This window comes from Polypterus senegalus, chromosome 16 (genome assembly GCF_016835505.1).
Source record: "Polypterus senegalus isolate Bchr_013 chromosome 16, ASM1683550v1, whole genome shotgun sequence".
NCBI lineage: Eukaryota > Metazoa > Chordata > Cladistia > Polypteriformes > Polypteridae > Polypterus > Polypterus senegalus.
The window spans coordinates 61,878,034-61,885,646 of record NC_053169.1 but is presented as its reverse complement, the minus strand read 5'-3'; the positions used below and the strand labels follow the sequence as shown (position 1 = coordinate 61,885,646).

General features: G+C 42.2%; 1 pseudogene; it reads right to left on the bottom strand.

Moving 5' to 3' along the window:
• Positions 1-2,728: 2,728 nt before the first annotated feature.
• LOC120516403 lies at positions 2,729-5,897 on the bottom strand (annotated as a pseudogene).
• Positions 5,898-7,613: the final 1,716 nt, after the last annotated feature.

Genomic DNA, 7,613 nt, shown 5'->3' with positions numbered 1-7,613 from the left:
TTCACGTGCATAAAATACATATTTAGACATCTCAAATCCATTTTATTATATCTTTAAAATGAGTCTTGATTTCAGATATCTCAAATACATTTCAAGATATCTTAAATTTATTGGCAAATATCTCAAATACATTTTAGGTATCTTTTAAAATATGTTGTCAGATGTATGAAATACATTTCAAGATATCTTAAAATAGACAGGAAATCCAATTGAAAGAATAGAAAATGTTTTCTCTTTCCAGTAGTTTGGATATTTTTAGAATATTGAATGCTTTTTCCTTAGTATTTATGTTAAGATTGACTTTATTTTATATTGTGATGATTTACTGAATATGCTTTTAATTTAGCGGGGTCCACAGCAATGCCCAAACTAGATACATCTTAAGAAGATTTTTTTTTTGAGGGATCTATTTTTGAACATAATAAATGAAATTTATACATTAAGCTTCACAATTCATTTTAACTATTAAAAACAAATTGGCCTAGAGACAAGCAGAGACTGGATAAAATGACCATCTGTTTTGTCACTAGTGTTGTTGATAAGGGGTACCCCCAACGAAACATGCCTATCACCTCATGAGACATTAGGATGGGACCCATACATAACTTTTAAAAATTACAGATGAAATATTGCAAAACTGACTATTATAGAACAAAACTTTTACGTCTTTGCACCTGCAAATAGAAGCTGCTTTTCCTAGCACATCACAGATAACAACAGTTGAATTTGAACCCGGAAACTGAGATGTAGTAAAGGTCTGAAAATGAATTGTCTAATTCCAAGGGGAAATAAGACATACCAGAGAGGAGATTAAGCCACAGACAAGGCTATCGACCAATGAACGACTGGAAAACATACTCCAGTGCCAGTTAAAGAGATCATGTGTGCCTGTTGCTAACAACTGACGCTGATAAAAGATCATTATGGGTCCTGAATTGTAGAGGCAGCCTGCATGGCATCCAGACCAGAGTCCCATTCCTCAGATCAAGAGTTCTAGACATTGGTGTCCTTTACTTTGGGGTACGAGACTCTAGGACTCAATAGCATATTAAATCCTCACCATTGAATTTTGTCACAATATTACTCTGCTAAACTGTCATTCCACCTTAACTATGCTTGCTTCCTCTCAGCAGTTCTATTGTTGGGACTGTTCTTTCTTTTTCCTCCTCAAAATGAACACACTAACCTTGTTATCATTCACTTGTTTGATAGTACCAACTACTTGAATTGTTCAAGCATTATGAATCAGAACCACACCTTAATATCTATTTTTCTGCAGCCACAACTTTCAAAAAGGATTTGAACCAAACAGTTATGAATGGTATAGGAGGAAAAGCTAACTATCTGCAAGCACAATGAGGCCAATTAACTTTTTTCATAAGCAACAGGTAATTGATTATTTGTAACCATATTTTTTATAGAAATGATGTATGATTATTATGAATCTAAATTGCTTAGGGTTGATAGCAATTGGGATATTAGTTTAGAAAACGTGATTAGCGTTAAATGGTCAGTATCTAACTCAAAAACAATGTGTAAGACAAAATATCTACTGTATAAATTGGTGAGAAAACACAACTTACCTTTAAGAAAACAAACCTTACCTTTTAAACCCAGTTTAATTTGTTGATTATAATATAGTGTCTAACATAAAGGGATATTTATTAACTATGAAAAATGATAGTAAACTTAAGGGATGGTAAATAATGTGTTTTGGAATAGAGACACCCAGGACAAAATGTCCAAATCCATTAAAATAACTTGAGGGTATAGTTTAAATAAAAGACTCTTGACATGAGCAGTTATGCATCTTTTGTTCGATAGCTATTATTTTTGTCATGGACGTGAATTTCATGTGTGTAACAGTATTTAATACAGAAAGATGGAATAAATGTCAACAATAATGCTTTATAAACTTTACTTTAGGATTAGATACAACATTAGGACATAAATTGTGTGATATTGGATGTTAGGGTTAAACATGCTAAATTAAATGTAACTGTTTTACAGGGTATAAACACAGGCCTTTTAAACTTAGAAAAAGGTATAAAAGGAAAGAAGTTTGTGGGACAGTCCTAACAGTTTTTTTAGAAACTGGAGTACTTAGGTCATTTATAGACAGAAATAGTTGGTGGCAATATAGGACAAATAATTGATACCATGGCTTCTTGGGCCCAAGTAATATAGAAGATAGCCAAACAAAGTAATAATTAAGCACAACAGAGATGGAGTGTCTTATGCATTCAGTGGTTATTGTGCAGTTTGTGAAATTGGAAAGCCCAGATACAAACCAAGGATCTCAGCTGGTGGCAGAAGATTTTAACATCAATAAGAGGCTTGGGAACAACCCTTACAATTTAAGGACATAAACCAGTGGCTTGCATTAATGAGAGTAGTTCTGATGACTGAAGGGAGAAATGACACCAACTTTAAGCAAGATAACTGATTGCTTTTAATGGAATAACCTAGTTTAAGACTGCAGCTGAATATAAATAGGGGCAAATTTGTAGATGAGAGTATCAGGATGCAAGCATAGTTGTCTGTATAAAGACTATCTCTGGTGATTGTTGTACATATCATTGGAAACATGAACTAGAGACATTTACTATATAAGAAACATCACCTGGATACAGTAGGACACACCATCAGTGATGTATCCTGAGGTCATCGAGTGTTTCGGGTCTCGCAACATCATACACCCTCACTCAGGCGACCCAGCCGGGGTTGATCACTCCCCAACTTGTATCCCAGCAGCGATCCACGGATCGGCCTTCTTCATCCAAAGCCACCTTGAGGCTTTCTCTGCGGCTTCACTTGCAGATTTAATGGCCCTCTTCTTGACCGCTCCTGTTATGCCCAACTGTGTGCGGACTCTACAGAGTGAACGTCCTACAAATCCTCTGCAACCAATTTCTATGGGCTCATAGAGTTCTCTCCAGCCTCTGCCCCTGCACTCCTCCACCAGCTCCTGGTACTTGGCACGTTTTCTCTCACTAGCTTCCTCGATAAGTTCTTCCAAGGGCACAGTCAGTTACAGCATGATCAGCTGTTTTGATGCCTCAGATGTAATGATCATGTCTGGCTGGAGTGTTGTTGTTATAATTTGCTGCGGGAACTTTAGCTGGTTTCCCAAGTCAGCCTGCAGCTGCCAGTCAGAGGCTGTGTGGAAGGAAAAGCCTGTTGTTACTGCCTTTGCCTGGGATTGCTCTCCCGCTTTAACGAAGGTAACTGACTTCTTAGGGCTGTGGAGGAGTTTGCTTGTCTTGATGGCTGCAGTCAAGCTTTCAACAACTGCCTTGAACACCTTGTCATGGCGCCACCAGTAGCGACCGTCTGCCAGTGCCTTAGGGCAGCTGCTGAGTAGATGTTCTAGAGAGCCTCTTCCTGAGCAAAGTGGGCAGGATGGTGTCTCGCTCTTTCCCCAGATGTGGAGGTTTGCTGGGCTTGGCAGGGCATCATAGACCACCTGCACCAGGAACTGGACGCAAATGAAATCTCCCTGCATGATGTCCTACCATGTGATCCTTCGCTGGAAAGTACTCTCCCACCTTGTCCACGCACCCTGTTGCCGTAATCCTACTGCCCTCTCTTCCTCCACCCCTGCTCGGACCTCTTCCTGGAGTAGATGGATTCTCTCCTTGCCCTGGGCCTTGCCAACCTGGGTCTTTGGGAAGTAGCCCAGACCTGCTCTACCTGTTGCCACGGTGCCAATCACAGCCTTCTGTCTCAGGCGTGACTCTGCCACCTCCACAGCCTTCTGCCTGTCCTCACCTCAACGCCAGCTGCTGACACCTTACAATCCTTGGAGTCCCTGTACTGTAGGACTTCTCTGGTTGCGTGCTACCATTAATTCTTCTGTGAGGCTGCTAAATGGTAGCTGCAGGATGTTCCTTATTCCATAGAGTGCTGCGCTGGTGAGGCTGCATGGGAGTCCCAGCCACCTCCAAAGAAAGCTAAAGATCTTCTTTTCAAGGGACTCAACTGTTGAAAATGGGACTGCATATACGAGCAGAGGCCATAGGACCTGGGGCAGGATTGAATGCTGATAGATCCAGGCTTTAAACGTACCAAGCAGGCCAGACCTATCAACTTTGGTGAGCCATGTCCCAAGCTCCTGTGTGAATTTCTGAATGGCAGCTGTGTCTTTCAGACTTGAGTCAAAGACTTTCCCCAAGCTCTTGACTTGCTGCTCTGTGATGGATGGGATGACTGTTCCCGCAATAGCAAATCAGTACTTATCAGTCACCTTCCCCTTCTTCAGCACCTGGACATTGACTTGGAAGGCTTAAAACTCATCCTTGCCCACGTGATGAGTTTCTCAAGTCCTTGTAGGATCCACCTGCTCCCTGGGACCGATGTTGTTGTGATGGTTAGATCATCCATATAGGCTCTTATCGGGGGCTTTCAGACACCCGACTTAGTCAGGGGCCCTCTACATTCTACCTCGGCTGCCTTGACCACCATATTCATGGCAAAGGCAAAGAGAATAACTGAGATGGTGCGCCCTGTTATTATTCCTTTGCCAAGCAGATTACAGTCTGATATTTCTGACCCAGAAGTGACCCTTAACCTGAAGTTGTTATAGTAATCCACGATCAGATCCTTGATTTTCCTGGGAAAATGGTGGCGATGTAGTACAAGCTCAAACAGCTTGTGTGGTATAGACCTAAAGGCATTGGCCAGGTCAAACCACAACACAGCAAGGTTGCCTCTGTTCTCATGAGCCTCTCTGATCAGCTGAGTTACCACACCTGTGTGCTCCAGGCAGCCAGGGACTCCAGGAATCCCCCCCTTCTGGACAGAGGGGTCGATGTAGTTATTCTTGAGGAGGAACTCTGTCAGTCTTTTGGAAACGATGCTGAAAAACACCTCTCATTCTACACTCAGCAGGGAGACCATTCAGAACTGGTCGATGTTCCTGGAATTCTCCTCTTTAGGGACCTACACTCCCTCAGTACACCTCAACTGGTCAGCGACTTTCCCTCTTCACCAAATCACCTTCAAGTTTTTCCATAGGTGCTGGAGAAGCGCAGGTCAGCGCTTATAGACAAGGTAGGGTACGCCGTCTGGGCCTGGAGTGGAAGCTGATCGGGCTGCCTTGATGACCTCCTCAACCTCCTTCAGACTTGGCTCCCACAGCTTGAATACTGTTATTGATAGGGCAGGGTTGATGAGGGCTTTATTGGCATCGAGATCTTGATCCCTCCTTGGATCGTTCAATGTGTCCTGGAGAAAGCACTTCACTTCCTCCGATGAACACTCAAGACGCCCACTGCGCTTATCTCCTAGCAGTTGTTTCGTAAACCAAAGGGATTGGCAATAAAGGCTGCCCGCCTCCTTGCTCTCTCTCTTCCCTGCCTCCTGTGCCACTCTGCTCTGTGAATGTTCTGCAGTTCTGCCAATGCCTGCTTTTCCTCATCAGCAGCTGTCTTGTACTGCTTCTTGAGGGTTCGAAGCTCTTGCCATATTTGATGTATATTGAGGGCCCTGTGGTTCATAGTATATGAGGTGGACTTGGTCTTACCCTTCTCCATCTGACCAAACCTCTCAGTGGCATAACTGACGACGATCGTGGTCATTGTTTGGAGTCGCTTGTCGACATCTCCTTTGGCTGTGGCTTGGATAATTTTGGACACATCCTGATCAAACTGCATCCAATCTCTCCATTTGCTGGCTGGAGGCCACTTAATCCGCTGCTGTGGAACTACTCTGCCAGAGTCGGGAGGCTCAGGTGCGTGGACAGACTGGGCTCTGTGGGTTGCCTCCTGGCCGGGCTCCTCCTGCGTCTCACCAGGTCCAAGACCTGTGCATTGCCCCTCCTTCTCCCGCTCCAAACACTTCATTCTGGCCTGATGGATTTTTAGGCCCCGTTGGTTCTTGTACAGCTTTCCGCACGTGCATGTCATACTCATAGTCTGTCCGTTCACATGGGTCGTCAACGTTTTGTCCGTCCGATTGGAGATCTCATCCTCCCTCTCTCTCGGGATCTCCTGGGGGTATCTCTTTTTAAGGCTTTCCATAGCTTGTTGGGGTTATTCCTCACGGAAGACACAGGTTGGGGTGCTAGCCCACACTGTCCCCGTTGCCGTCTTTCTGTGCTGTCAACTGATTCTCCAGTAGTCACCAAACTATTCTTGGTTTTAACCTAGACTATTCCTAGGAGTCACTGGCTGTGCCTGGCTCTGACTATATAAGAAACATCACCTGGATGCACTAGGACACATCATCAGTGATGTATCCTGAGGTCATCGGGCGTTTCGGGTCTCACAACATCATACACCCTCACTCACGCGACCCAGCCGGGGTTGATCACTTCACAACTTGTATCCCAGTAGCGATCCACGGATCGGCCCTTTTCATCCAAAGCCACCTTGAGGCTTTCTCTGCAGCTTCACTTGTAGATTTAATGGTCCTCTTCTTGGCTGGTCCTGTTATGTCCAACCATGTGAGGACTCTACAGAGTGAGCATCCTGCAAATCCTCTTTTTCAGGTTTTTCAGGTAAATAAATACTTGTGCTGTCTGTGTCGCCTCCAACTATAATATAAAATGGTTGATATTATTGATTTTACCTGAATGATTTGCATTGCTTACACTGTTTTCCCAGATTTGGATGGTCAAAGATCTTTTACTCTGTTATAATTCAACTAAACAGGGCAGATGTTTGTTCTCTGAGCCATCAGTAAAAGAGAATGGGTGATAGGATTGTAATTGAAGAAGGCATGCCCTGACTTTGAAGTAAGCACAGGTTGTTGAAAACCTAGCACCTATTTTCTCATATTGAGTCCAAAATATAGTAGGACTTTAACAAGGTCCAAAGGGGGGAGTGTGAGACAATAATATAGAGGTAACAATAGTTAAGTATTCTGGTTTGCAGCGTACATTGAAATATATAAACATTTGTTTTAGAAATGTAATAAAGAGACTGCTGACATGGTCAAGTAAACACGCAGAATGTTCCAGGGGGGATAGTTCAAGAAAATGGTTGATGTAATTTTCTTTCATGCACCTAGTAAGACTGGCTAGTTGGCACATATACAGTTTTCATAACTGAGCAAGAGCTGAATTGAGGCGCTATTGAAGTACAAGGATTTAATGGAAATAGGCTTTTATTTTAGGCTACCTGTACTTTTATGCTAAACAACTTCATGTTTTTTTAACAAATCAGAGTATGATATGTAAGCATTAATTAAGCACTAGCATGCAAATTCAATTGTCTATACATATAACCTTCTACCAAATTTTTGGACCCTTCTGATCATTCTGTAACAAATTGCAGTGAAGCTTACTCCCTGTACAGTATTTACTAAAGAGTAAATGATGCATTGAACAGTTTTTTCCTGCCTGATTATTAACTCAAAAAGGTTTTATCAGATTTGAACTAGTAGAGGTGCATTTCTTCTTTAATTAATATGTTTGATTTCTACAACAATCCCCTTTACAGAGGTTCTCTTTACACTGAATATCATTATTTTATCACATTTTTTAGTGAAAGTTCATAGTTTTCCTTTTGTTTTAGTATGATTTCCCTTTCAGAAAGTTTGCACTTTTTTCTTATTTTAGAAAACTTATTTTGACATTGGGTGGATACAGATTATAGATACATTTTTATTTC